Raw genomic sequence first — 14,937 nt, forward strand, 5'->3', positions numbered from 1 at the left:
AAGCGTGCCCTGGGGTCCTGCCCTCCTCCATTTCAGTCTATTTGCATCCATTGATGCTGCTGCTCAAAGTTCTGTCCATACTGGTTCTGGCCCCAATTGAGGCAGTCCTTTTCTCCAGTGTCCTGCATCTTCTCCTTGTTCCGCTCCTCCTTAACTTGACCCTTTTGCTTCTGTAGCTCCTTCAGGGTTTGCTCCTGCTGTTGAAGCTTCTGGTCAGGTTTGGCGACCTCCTGCTCCAGCAAGCTCCGGCCTGATTTCAAGTCCTGTGTCTGGGACTCCAAGCCTGACTGATGGGTTCGATTAGCAGCCAGCTCCTCCTGAGCCATGCTCAGTTTCTGCTCTGATGCCTTGAGCTCTTACTGAGGGCAGAAACCTCAGAGTCTTTTCCGTACACGTCAGATTGAAGTTTATTGATGTTTTCCTTGCTTTGCTCCACGGCCTTCTGCGGCTCTGCTGTTCGGCTCTTCTCAGAGGTCAGCTCCTGGCCGAGCCCCGACACCTGTGCCTTCAGCTTATTTTCTTCTTGTGCTTTTGTCCATTCTGAGGTGCCTCCTGACCTCAGTTACTCCTCTTGTCTCTTACACGCCCTTTTTGCTGCCCGATCATCCGTGTTGGTCTGTCACTGTCCTGCACAGTTTTAATGCAGAGTTGTTAAGGTCAGCATTCTTTTGCTCGGCCTCACTTTTCATCCGGGCTTAATGGGCATCTCGTCACAGCTCTTTCAGCTGAAGCTGTCTGGAAATCTCCCCCGTGTAGTGAAACGGGCCTTGGGTTTAACACTCTCTGTCTCCGCTGCATGAGATTGTTTTCCTGCAGCACTGTTGACATTTGCAGGTTGTTGTTGTGGGTCCAGCTGCTGTAGCATTTGGTCAGGGTCACATCAAAGATGGTAGAGGAGTGAGCAAAGATGGTAGAGGGGAGAGCAGGAGTCCAGGTCAGCCTCAGCTTTCCAGGCCGACAAAGCAGCCTGTAATCAAACATAAAGAGAAAAAACAAAACACAAACAAAACAAAAACAGACGAACAGGAAAATGATGTTGTGTTGGCTGTGTTATTCAGAGAGGGGAGAAACAACGGGGCCAGGCCCTGTGTCATTCTTCTCTCCCCCTTTTTTTGTTTTTTCTCACCATATAACCAACTCATAACCCACCAAGCTTACAGAACAACACAGGTACATGTTAAAATTCTTAAGATCATGTTTAAAAGCCCAAAAAAGGAATTTTCTTTCATTCAGTAATCACTTGTATTAATCAATCAGCAGAAAACATGTCACAATGTGAATCTTTTTACCACTAAACTTGTTGTGTCATCACTGGTTGGTCAGACCAGTGTCTTTTTTTTGAAACACTTGAGCCTCTAACTCAATTTCTTAGCAGCCTCTAACTGCTTTAACTCATGAGATTTTTTTCATCAAAATCAAAACAGACATCTACCAGTAATTTCAGTGAGTAGACTTTAATTTTATCGTGTCCAATTTGGCACACTTTGGAAATAATTCAACAGGTAGTGCCTTACCTTTTGTATAAGCCGGCTTATGCCCACTCACGTCAGACCACTGGCTTGTGCCTGTCCATTCGACAACCTCGGACCGTCCAAACCTCCAACTTCCACCCCCATACCACAGGACGAGCCCCCAAACTGTTACGGATTCAAATATTGGGGATGGATACAAGAGGAAAACCACAATAACAACACTGGTCCGGCCGGGTTGAGTCAAACGATGATTTTAATGATCACACGCGTGGGAGATGGACACCGTACGCAGACAGCATCAGATCTCAAAATGGTGGAGCATTGATCAAACTCTTATAGCCTCTAGTGGCCCCCACCTAATCATAAAAGCCTAAACATTCACATGCTTTCTCTCACACAGCGCCTAAGCTATGACCTTGGCTCCCTGTTTATCTGCTCCTGCTGAGATGGGGCAGAAAACTCCAGTATGTTCTGTTCTCTTCTAATCAGACAAATAAGGCGATGACTTTCTGCGAACAGTATTTCTTATAACTCAGCAGTATAATGCATCATAAAACAATATCATTCATTCACAATAAATCAGCAGTCTAACGTAATGCAAATCAGTTTAACAAATGTAATAGTTATCACCTTCTGCTAATCCAGGAGAATAATGCAAACTAAAACTACATAATAATTCACAATCTTTAATTAGGGGTATAACATGGCATAAAATAATATTATAATCCAACAGGGGGAAGAGTACTTACTGTCAAATACAGTCAGCCTCATTTTACTTTTATTTCTTGCAAAGTTTCATATCCATAAATGTAATTTTTCCCATGTTAAACTTCATGTTATTGCTTTCAAAAAGGGAAGTGGCACTAAAGATCAGGCACATATTTTCCTGTATCTTTGTTGTTACCAATAATGTGATTACCAATATCTCTAACTGTAACATTTACTGTTCTATTTGCACTTGTATCTTTTGCTGTGCTCCAACATAAAAATTACATTTGACAAACTGTAAACGTTGTAACCCTGATTGGAAGCAAATACCAAAACTGTTTATGTACAAATTTCTCAGTAAAAAAATTTGTAAATGTTGTAGTAACACCTGTCTGGATTTGCTAATCTAACTGTAAATTAATCAAAATAAATTGCCATAGATTTGTCATTGTAGTTGAGGACGTGCATGTGGTCACTCTGCATAAAGTGTATGTACCTGATGTGAAGCTGGAGAGTTCTGAAAATGCCATAGCATTTATTATACCTACCACCTTGTAATCAGACCACCCAAGGCTCATTTTAATGCCAAGCGTTAACAGGACATAGATGACAGGGGTATGCCCCTGGATTTGTGGAACTTCATCCTGGGAATCTAATACTAACAGTTTGATTCTGGTCCTTTGATTGTTTCCAGAAATGTTGAATAATGTATTGAGAGCTCTTTTGCAATTCCTTTTTAATTATTACTGTCACCTTGAGTTATAGCCTTTTAAATGTTGGCCTGTAAGTCTGAAGGAGGCATTTATTACATCTCTAATCGCATCCAACACATTTCCACCTCTCATCCTCACTCTTCACTATCTCCATCCAGATCTGTTTTCCTCCTCATCTGCCATCTACAGCACACTGCCAAGTTCTTCACTCATTGAATCTTTCTCCTTTTCCAGAGCCAACTCCTGGTAGCCCTGAACTTGATCGCCTCTCCTTCTTCCTCTTCTTTCATCCAGACAGTGGAGAGCAGCCAGGAAAAGACACTTTGTTGACCATCCAATCAGAAAGCGGTAACCAGATGGGTTCCATGTTGTTCTGTGTCCTCAAACTAAAAGACTGTTACCATATCTCTGAATTAGAGAGCCTTGTTCTTCTGCAAGACATAAGTGACTTCATTTGCTCGATGAAACTCCATGTAAAACTAATGTGATTTAGTTATCTCTTAGGTCAAAGTTGGATACTGTGGGGAAAAGTGTATTTGGTTTCATTTGTGACTGTCTGCCTCTCTGTGTTGTTACTTTTGATTTGAATGTGTCCAACTGTGCTCTAATCTTAATTTAGTTTGACATGAACTGAACCTTGTTGTACTAATAAAGGTGGATCTGTGGATTTTAAGGAAAATAAAAGATGCTGATTTGGTGAAAGCATTTGGTTTTGGTGTTTTGGATTTGTAGGGATTTACTGTGTCATGTTAGAAACAGAAAACAATTTCTGCTCAAGAGGTCTGGTAAAATATTTTACAGCTATATTTTATTGTTCATTCAATATATTTTGTTGTATTTATTGCACCACTTTTGATTTTTCAGCCATCTGCTCATCTTGTTCAGCCTGCGAGGAGTCTAAAGATGATGGGTTTTCTGTTATCGCAGCTTTGATTTAAAGATGTAAAATTGTGAAACGATGGAAAAAGTTGTAGAATTTTATCACATGGCCATTACTGGGATGTTTTAAGGCTTTTCCATCTTATCAGCGCTTCCATAAGATAAGATAAGATAAGATAACCTTTATTAGTCCCACACGTGGGAAATTTGTTTTGTCACAGCAGGAAGTGGACAGTGCAAAAGTTATGAGGCAAAAATTAGAATACAATAAGAATAAATACAGTACACAGCTGTACAGAATAGAATAAAATAAAATACTATATACAGTAGAATAAAATAAAATAAATATACAATAAGATAAAAATAGAATACAAATACAAATACTATATACAACTGAGTAAAAATACAACGATGACAAGGAAATCAGTTTTCTTGTTAAACCTCTTGTCCATGTTTGCCATTTTAGATTTCAACATGGAATCAATCATGATCGTGGTTGGGAGCCTTTGCCCATTTACTGCATGTTTCTGTCCATTGAGTTATGGTTTCTCAATGGACAATAAAAGCAGTAGTTGAAAACCTGCCCTCAATTCCATTAATAAACACTGACAAGAAGCAATCGTGCCCTCAACTAGTGCTTAATGTGCCACATATATGTGCTGATCATTTAAGTATCTGGGTATGACTGTAAAGTTTTGGTCAGGTAATCATTAGGTCAAAAAAAACAAATCGTTCAAAAGTGCTCGGCAAATATCTTTGCATGTCCGTTAGACACTTCAAACCCTGTATACAAGTGGAAATGGGTACAGTTTCTCTTTAGGATTATATAGTAGACTGTAAATCATTCAGTATTGTGCAAAAGTCACCCCTCCTGTCTTGACATTTCATCATCATCATCACCATCGTTTATTTACATAGCACTTTGGCAAGCCTGGTGTGTTTTGTTTTTTGTTTTGTTTTGTTTTTTTGCCTGTCCCGTTTGGTTCTTTTGCCATCAGAATTATTGTCTAAAGGCGAGGAAAGATGCCCAACGGATTTACTTTACCAAATTGACCATCCCAGCCTTGCCGAAATGGTCTATTTGATTCACCTTTTATTGTTTATTTTATTTATTTATTTTATTTTCACTTGCTAGATACGGGACAGACTTAAATGAGGAAAAGAAAAGGGAGAAAGGAAGAGGGGGGAAAACAGCGGAGAAGAGGGACGGGGATAAAGGGCAAAAAAACAAAAACCAACTAAATAAGCAGACACACAAAAAATGCATATATCAATCACCTGGATCACCTGTTGAGAAAGAAAAAAGAAAACAAGCAGAAGAAAACGAGAGCAATACAATAAACAACATCACAATGATATATGGGAATATAACAGTAAATACTAAATACTAAACATTATTGTGCAGCACGTAAAATCGACAGCGCACAGTGTGCTTTGAGGTAGGAGCCAAAAATGGTGTAGTTTGTGTGTGTGAGCACCCGTGTGTACACCTGTGAGCATGAGCACGCTTGTATTTAAAAGGTTCCTTCATGTAATGATCTGCTAGAGGGTGTGGGGGGCCACAGCCCCGTCCACCAGGGCATGAAGCAGGTATGGAGGAGATCAAGACTCCAGACATCCAGAGGCCCCCAGAACACAAGAGACCAAGGAAGACCAACAGAGGGGCAGCTGTGCCACTATCCCAGAAGGAGCTGAGGAGAGCCCCAGATGAGGGGTCATCCAGCAGCCGCGGAGCAGAAGCCAGGGGGGGTTGCAGTGACATGCCCGTGAGCTCCGCCGGCAGCCAGCTGTGCCAGAGTGAGCGAGCCCCAGGCAGAGAGGCCGAGGGCACCCCACCCCCGAAGTGGCCCGAGCGAGCCCCAGGCTCCAGGCCCCGATAAGCAGCCACCAAGGAGTGAGCCGGTGTGTACCTGGGCGCCCACCCCCGGACACAAAGAACCACCAACGCACCGATGTCTGAGGGCGTCTGCCACTGGCAGGGGAAGTGGTGGGGGGAGATAGGCCTCCATACCTTAGAGCAGCGGTCCCCAACCTTTTTTGCGCCACGGACCGGTTTATGCCCGACAATATTTTCATGGACTGGCCTTTAAGGTGTCGTGGATAATACAACAAAATAAAACTAGTACCGGTACTGAAAAAAAGAAAATTTATTCATAACACACGTGAAAAGACCCAGGAAAACCGAGTAAACGATAAAAATGATAACAAAATAACGCTGAAAACCGATAAAAACTCTGAAAACTATACATTTCACACCTGAGCCTCAACTCTCGCAGCCCGGTACCAAACGACTCACGGACCGGTACCGGTCCAAGGCCCGGGGATGGGGGACCGCTGCCTTAGAGGGCCTGAGATGTTCTCAGAGAGGTGGCGTCTGATACCCAACCTGACATATAGACACAGACATACAGGCACACACCGATACAAGCATCCATTCCCACCCTCATGCTCTCGTATGCAATTACTCAACACTCAACCAACGTGGAGACAGACATAGAGAGGCACTGTACACACAATCACACTCCCCAAGCGTACTCTGGAGGGGGAAACTGCACCCAGACCCAGGTGGTGTTACCCTTTTTCCCTGCGGTGGGGAGGAGCAGACTCCGCAGCAGCAGGGAGGCCCCACACTCCAGACCCCAGTTGGACGGCCAACTCCTCCTCCCGGCCCCCCGCTCCAGCAGGTCGCAGAGAACGGGGGTGTGAGAAGACTCCAAAACCTCCCTCCGCCCTGGTGTGTTTTTAAAGTGCTGAACAACACAAAAACAAAGAGAAACAAAATATAGTATAAAATAATAGGAGGGATGTCAGTTTCCCAACAACATTTTGCTAAGAAAATGGGAAATAAGTGCATCGATTTACTGAAACTTGCAAACATAAATAGAAATGTAGTCTATACTATAAGGCAAAAACTATTCTGACTAGCATGAAAGTCGATATCGAGTGTGTGAACAGTCTTGGGTAAGCTTTGCTTTAAGTAGTCTTCGTGAATAGTTCTAGCCGGAACCCTGCTTCCCAGTTTGTTCATTCTTGTAAATATAACTGAATGATTTGACCACTCAGTGGGCTCAGCAGACTCAGCTGCTGTTCATATGATGATATTTCCTAGTAAAAAAGCAGCAGGCCAACAATATATCCTTAGATCTGCTGAGTAATGCAATTCAAAAGATAAATGCCAGACTCCTTCAGTCCTCACCCTTTCGTTCCTCCTCACTTGCCAGAGGCTTCAGTAAGTGTGATCCCTCCCACTCAGGCTTTTCCAATTCCTGATATCTTTGAAGACAGGCAAACCTCTGTCAAAGCTTTCTTCTCCAGTGTTCTTTAGCCTTTAGTCATACTCCTTATTAATTTACTTCAGTCTAAGATTTCGTACATTTTCAGTTTACTCAAGAGCAGAATTTAAGAAAGTGTTAGACCATATTCTGCCACCACGACAAACTGCATATTAGATATGCTAGAGGAATTACTAATCAGATTAACGAATTCTGCATCCCAGTTGCTGAAACCAGTTGGAATGATGGAGCTCATAAGGGATTATTCTTTAACATTCTTCACATGAGCTGTGACAAAATGAGCTGCTCTCTTGTGAGGACTCCACAATTGGCTCGAAAGAAGTGCAAACCCATCATAGTAGTAGTCTGCTCAGCACCATCTTCCATTTTCCGTACCCCTGCTCCGAATACTTCCAACATACCTGGAATGGTATCAGGACCTGTGAAAATTCACCAGAACTTTCACGCCAGATACACCTTGGGATTTCCAGTCCTCCTTGGCAGGGTCAGGGCCTATGATCCTGAGGGGCGGTCTTTGGTTCATTGGGCTTACATCCTGGTTCCCCTTCTAATCTCTGACTTTTACAAGACAAACCCTGACCAAGCTTGCAGGCCACCTAGAAGCTTTTGTTTCTATCTTGTTCTCAGGTAGAGTGTACCCTGGGTCACTGTTCGGCCCTACTTTCTGGTCCACTGCACACCTGCTTCGCATTTCCTCAACACTCCTCTGGAACAAATGCCTAGCTGAAACCTCCACTCTTGGCCAGACCATTGCTTCAAACATTGTGATTTACCTAGTTTCCTGACCTTGTTTTGTCATCTCTGTTCCTAACTCCTACTGCTGTGTATTTTGGCTGGCCCCTGCAACCCGATGGAATGGCTTGATGTGTCCTTGGCTCCAGTTGAACTTGCAAACCAAGATCTGGCAATTCCTCAACAATACTCACCCTAGAATATTTATCTGCTTTCTCACCCTCTACCACTTCTTACCTCTAGAGCTGTCATCTGCCTTCCCCACCTGCAACTCAGAAAAGAGACCCAAGTTAGGTGTCCATTCACAGTTCATTCCTTAGATTCATTGGAAACACTTCTAACCTGTTCTTTCTTCTCTAGCAATCATCTGGCACAACAGTGTTTGGACCCTTCAAGCAAAACTTTTACCTGAAAGTATTGACCTGAATCCTGAGTGCATCTTTGCTTGTCTAAATGAATGTGTAATGTATGCACTGGTCTCTTTGGGTCATGCTTATTCTTGAAATAATAACACTCATTAACAGCCACCCATCCACCCTTGGTAGAAAAACTGGATTTAAAATCGATCGAGCCATTGTCCAACAATGAAAGCCTGGCTCCTTGGAAGTAAGATAAAAAGACATGTAACAAAACCGGACTATTACCAAACCCTTTATCTTCAAGAAAGCATGACAATGAATAATAATAATACTCATTTTTAACCTTCCCAATAAGCTTTTGGCTAAACTGTGAAAAATGTGTAAGCAGATAGTCTCTACATTTTTGTCTTATGAGGTCTACAAATACCCAAGAAAAAAAAGCTGCTAAAATGCTTCATAGAGCTTAGGGCACCTGCAATTGCGTGGCTTCCTGTGACCTTTTCAATACAAGTGACTCACATTCACATTACACTTCGTGTTACACTAAATCATTTGATGCAATAACGCTGTAAAAATATAACTGGGTGCAGCTTATACAGATCTAAATTGACATCAAATGATAACTAAATTTGCTAGATTCTCATCCTATGATTTGTTTTAAGAATACAGGTGCTTTCATTGTTTACAGATCATCATTTCAGAGGCATGTCTGAATTACATCAACACAAATGGAATTTATGTTGATGTATAAATTTAAATTTTTATGGTATTGTATAAATGGGTGAAAGACACTATGAAAGCAATTTTGGCACTTACATACACTTTACTTTATTCCAAAGCAAATTAAAAAAAACACCAAAAAAAACCCATTTTGCCTTTGTAGTATGTTAAAACATAGCACTTTGATCTTCAAATCATTCTTTCATCTTCTCATTCCTTGCAGTTGCATGTGAAAACTGCAATTTAGTCAGATTCTTCCCCATATGCTCAGTTTAGAAACAGTCATGCTAAATGATGTAAAAATGTCTTACTGCCTCTTGCCCTCAGTACGTACTGTTTCACCGAGTCTCATGCTGTGGGGAAAGAAAAATCAGCCTGCTAATGAAATGTACAGCCGAGGCATACGAAGGACCAGATGGCCCCATGCCTCAAGGCCTTTGCTTTTAATTTGTGCCTTAAATGCTGAGCTGAGTGGAGTTTAGGAGAAAGGTGAGAAGGACTTCAAAGTGTGAATAATAACTTAATAGAGTGATGTTTTCCCTGTGGCGCTGCCTGCCTGGGACTTTTAAAGGAAGGGCTATAAGGCCCAGAATTCTCAACAGGATGGCTTAAATTCAAATCTACACCCCCAGCGAAAGTCCCAACGCTTTAATGTAAAACAGCCATCTGGAAAATCTTCTGAATGTTACTCACTTTGCAGATTTGGCTATTTCTTTCAGTTGTTTTTAATTTTAATTTTTTCTTGTTAGGAGCATAGAAATCAAGATGTGTGTCACAGTGTGCGCCACTTGCCCATTTTCTTTTAATATTTTGGGAGCAAATGTACTCAATGTGTCACTTTGTAAACGATTTGTAAAACTAACATGAACAGCCTTGTGAACTGTACAAGAAACTCCATCAGTGATGTTTGCTGAGCTTCCAAGAAATCGACTCTGTTGCAAACAAAAAGAAAAGAAAAACATTTCAAAGCATGTAGCTCTGATCCTGGCTTGCAAAAACCATAAATTTAGGACAGCTGTATTAGAAGTAGGGCTGAACGATATATCGCATTTGCGATAATATCGCGACATGATCAAGTGCAATTTTCTAACCACAAAGGCTGCGATTATACTGCGATTATATTATACAATTCATGGGCTGCATCCTCCTGAGGCCGCATTTGTAGACCGATTACGTCACAGCGACGCGCCGAAGGCTGTCCAAATTACTACCATATCCCAGAATTCATAGCGCGGCCCAGCCAAACTCCAGTTTCCAGCAATGGCGGCCGCTACTAAGTTTTAAAATTACTCATACTAATCTTTCTGGGTCACAAAATAAACTTTTAACATATTTTCAGGCGAGAAAGTAGTTGTGTAAACATCAAATATCTGCTCGGTTTATCAAGATATCCCATATTTGCAAAAGTGCTTCGACGTTTTCAGAGGCGTCTGCTACCCACCAGCTCGACAGCTAGCCGGGAGCTCGAGGGTTACTGATGCGGCCGAGAACGGCACAACTCCCGGCACATCATTTTCAGATCACCGCGGAGTTTCGCTGCTCGGGTTAAACGTGATATATAAGTCACTTAGACAACCTAAAAATGTTATTGTTGGGCTTTTTTCAGTGTTTTGTTTGTTCGTGAGTAAATCGGTTTGGCTGAGATTAAAGTTATTAGATTAGATAAAATAAAACTTTATTAATCCCCCGGGTGGGTTCCTCCTTGGTTTTCACACAGCTGACTAAACGTCAAACAGAAAACTTATTAAACAGAAGTATGAGACAGTCGAGAATTTACGCCAGTGTCTGGTTATATTTTAGATAGCAAGAAGCAGACGGCCGAGTTTATTAAACTCCACCGAGACAGCGGTGACGCTAATCAGAACTAGACCGTCCAATTTCACGCCTTTAAATTTTAAAGGCGTGTTTGTGTGTGTGTTTATACAATTGCTATTATGTTTGCACTTTATGTGTAATGTTACTGACTGCAGAGATCAGTAAGATGTGTGTATTTTTTATTTATTAGTTTTATTTATTTAATATTATTTTTTAATTGAATGACTGTCTAGTAGTTCACAGATGTTGAAAAACTGAGTGTGGTAAAGCCACTGATTTTGTTTATGTATATTTCTGCAATCTGCACATTGTACTGACTTTCATTTTAATGTTTACACCAGGGTTCCTTGTCAGCACTTTATGCTCAGATGTTTGTAAGCTAAAAATAAACTATTGTGTATGTTCAAATATACTGTTGTGATTGAAGAAGTTAAATAAAAATGTCAGTCATCAATTCATGCATCACCTCATGTCATCATAACAGAGGTCTGTCTTCCAGGAAAGAACAGTTTAAAATTAATGTAATATAGTATTGGCCATACTATATGATGTATTGCTTGTCTTTGTTTAATAATACAGAAGACAAATACCTTAAAAAATAATCGCATATCGCATCGCAATCGCAATATTGGGGCAAAAAATCGCAATTAGATTATTTTCCATAATCGTTCAGCCCTAATTAGAAGTGTACTGGTAGATTTCAGGGTTTTGTGTTTTTGTTTGCCCCCTGGCAGGGTCTCCCATGGCAAATTGGTCTTGGGTGAGGGACTAGACAAAAAGTGATTCAAAAACCCCTATGAGTGGAAGATCTAGGAAACGGTTCACCCTACCTGGCATAGGGTTACTGAGGCCCTGCCCTGGAGCCAAGCCCAGAAAAGGTGCCCACGGGCGAGTGCCTGGTGGCCAGGCCTTAGTCCATGAGGCCCAACCGAGCCTGAAAGGGATATGGGCCCACCTTCCGGTAAGCCCGCCAACCACAGGAGGAGTCGTAGGGGTCATGTACAGTGTGAGCTGGGTGGTGGCCAGGGACGTAGACCCTGGCTGATCTATTCTTGGTACTGAGATTACCAACTGGGACATCTGAACATCACTTCTCGGGTGGGGAAGGAGCCTGAGCTAGTGCGTTAGGGTTAACAGGTGCCGGCTAGGTATAGTCAGGCTCACCTCAATGCACAGCTTTTGCTTCTGGAACCCGTCTCCTGGTTCCAGGCTGGACTCTGTCTCAGTCTGGGGATGCTCTTGGTGAAAGGCGGAAGGCCGGGGTGGGTATCTTAGTATCCCCTCGACTTGCTGCCTGCACATTGAGTTTTTTCCCAGTAGATGAGAGGGTTTGTTCCCTGGGCCTTCGGGTCGGGAATGTTGTCTGCGCCATGACAGTTCAGAGTTACCAGCCTTCCTGGAGTCCCTGGGTGGGGTTTTTGAAGGAGGGTAGTCTTACTGGGAGACTTCTACGTTCATGAGAGATCTGCAAAAGAGAGATCTGCAAGGGGGTGTGATTTGGAGGAATGGGCTGCCAGATCTGAACCCAAGCAGTGCTCTATTACTAAACTTCTGTGCAAATCAAAGTTTGTCCATAACAAACATCATGTTTGAACATAAGGATGTCCCTAAGAGCATGTGGCACCAGGACACCCCAGGCCGCGGCCCAATGATCAATTTTGTTATTGTATCATCAGATCTATATGTCCATATGTTCTGGATGAACCCAGGTGAAGAGTGGTGCTGAGCTGTCAACTGATCACCATCTGGTATTGAGTTGGATCAGGTGGCAGGGAAGGATGCTTGACTGACCTGGGGTGCCTAAATGAATAGTGAGGGTGCGCTGAGAACGCGCCCCCTGTCCGTAAGACCTTCAACTCCCACCTCTGGCAGAGCTTCGACAGCAGCAGAGACTGGGGGCATTGAGTCCAAATGGACCATGTTCAGCACTATTATTGACGCTGCTGCTGCACTGAGCTGCAGCCACAAAGTGGTTGATAACCACTGAACCAGATGTCGAACACCAGAGGTGAAGGAGCCATCAGGCTGAAGGAGGAGTGCTATTGGGCTTGGCTAACCTGTGAGACTTTGGAGGCAGTCGATAGGTACTGACAGGCCAAGCAGAAAGCAGCTCGGGCAGTGGCTGAAGCAAAAACTCGGGTGTTGGAGGACTTTGAAGAGCCCATGGAAAACCCTCATAGTGTTCTGTGGGAGGTGCTTCAGGAGTATGGGGTGTGGCCTGCTGCTATAAGCCATTTGATCCTTATACAATTAGACAGTTACTGCCCCAAGTGGAGGAGTTTAAGTATCTTGGGGTCTTGTTCACAAGTGAGGGGAGTGAGCGATTGACAGATGGATTGGTGCTTCGGTTGCAGTCATGCAGACACTATACCAGTCCATTATTTTGAAGAGACAGCTAAGCGTAAAGCTGAGTTCTTAATTTACCACTTGATCTATGTTCACAAGCTTTGGATAGTGACCAAAAGAACAAGATCGTGGACACAAGCGGTAAAAATTAGCTTTCTTCGTGGGGTGGATAGCATGTCCCTTAGAGATAAGGTGAGTAGTTCAGCCATCCGGGAAGGGCTCAGAGTAGAGCCGCTCCACATCTCCATACTCCACATCGAAAGTGGAGTATGGAGGTAGTGCAGACATCTGACAAGGATGCCTCCTGGGCGCCTCATGGGTGAGGTGTTCCGGGCATGTCACACCAGGAGAAGGCTCCGGCCGTAGACCCAGGACATGCTGGAGAGGTTTTACCTCTCAACTGGCCTGGGAACACCTTGGTCTTCCCCTGGACACGCTGGAGGAGATGACTGGGCACCAGGACACCCCAGGTGTACTTAGGCTGCTGCACCCAGTCCTGGATAAACAGAAGAAAATGGATGGATGGATGGATGGATGGATGGATGGATGGATGGATGGATGGATGGATGGATGGATGGATGGATGGATGGATGGATGGATGGATGGATGGATGGATGGATGGATGGATGGATGGATGGATGGATGGATGGATGGATGGACTTGTCTGTATGCCAAATGCTCTCTTCCCTGTTTCTCATAATCTTAGAGACTTGGCTGGAGTACCTCCTACGTTTCCACTGTCCCAACCAAGAAACTGACCTCACAGCCGTTGTTCGTAAGTGGTGCTAGTTTCAGTCATTATGCTGTTTATAAGGTTGAGGAAAAGTGCATTTAGCTGAGCCTGAAAAATCACTTGAATGAGTGACAAAATGTTTCTCCCATTGTCCCATACGTCCAGATGAAGAGAATAAACTTTTGGGGGGCACTTGTAATAGTGTTTCCCCAGTTTAAAGTCTCTTGACTCTAAATGAATCAAAAGAGAACAAAGAAATCTAAATTTTAGCACATATAAAAACCTGTAAAGAAAACTTCACTTAAGTATCTGTTTGGCCTGTACAGTTTCAGATAGGATTCTCAGCACTCTGCACCACAAACTCTTGCCAATATATAGATAAAATCATATGTCATTTTGGTCTGGGTGAAAGCAGGGCCTTTAACCATGTTGGCGCAGCGATCCCTCCTTTGGGTGGGGTGGCAAAAGATGACCTCTGCTTGGTAGGGATACCATAATAGCATCTGTGCGCTTGACAGTGTGTCATTACACACTAAATTTACATGAAACTCAAAAACCCAGGGTGGCAGGTCACGACGCAAAGCAACGGGGGGTGAAGATCCTCCGGTGCATGTCCAACTGTACAACCACAGATGAGTGGAGATTATAGAACTGCTCAGCCTGTAATGTGGCCCTTTGTACATTTCAGCGGTCGTAGAGGCATGTTTTACAACATTGGTACAAATTCACGAGATTGCTTTGTATTTATTCAACGTGATATTTAATTATAACACAAACAGCCTGGGATAGTTTTCTGTGATTAACGCAGACAAAAAATGAAGATAGTGATAAAGTAAATGATCTGTTGTGGACAGAAAAAAGTACCAAATAACTTCATTTGTCGTTAACTTCATTGTTTCTTGCAGTGCTACATAAACTCTATAAATCGAATTAGAAACTAATTTCTGAGAAGCACGTTAATTTTTACTGATAAGAAAAACACTGCTGGTTTTATTAAAAACGTCAAATGAGCAGTACAGCATGTCATGACCGCTCACATCTGTGCAACAGAGATGTATTGAACATGCCTTCAGTAATTAGTGGTGGCAAGGCCTCTGTCAGTCAAATTAAAAGCCTCCAAGTGTTACCTTTGCATGAAAGTCCTTTAAAACATTATGGTCAGCAAAA

At 42.8% G+C, this 14,937-nt stretch overlaps 1 protein-coding gene across 1 annotated transcript in view; it reads left to right on the forward strand.

The window, feature by feature from the left end:
• The window catches only part of bckdhb (branched chain keto acid dehydrogenase E1 subunit beta), a 78,415-nt gene extending 74,817 nt beyond the window's left edge, over positions 1-3,598 (forward strand). The window contains exon 11 of the mRNA XM_085473404.1: positions 3,128-3,598. The gene's annotated coding sequence lies outside the window, so the exon portion shown is untranslated. The remainder of the gene's footprint in view (positions 1-3,127) is intronic.
• Positions 3,599-14,937: the final 11,339 nt, after the last annotated feature.

This window comes from Copadichromis virginalis, linkage group LG11 (assembly GCF_057382275.1).
Source record: "Copadichromis virginalis isolate Kocher_CV1m ecotype Utaka linkage group LG11, C_Virginalis_male_GT1.1, whole genome shotgun sequence".
NCBI classification, from domain to species: domain Eukaryota; kingdom Metazoa; phylum Chordata; class Actinopteri; order Cichliformes; family Cichlidae; genus Copadichromis; species Copadichromis virginalis.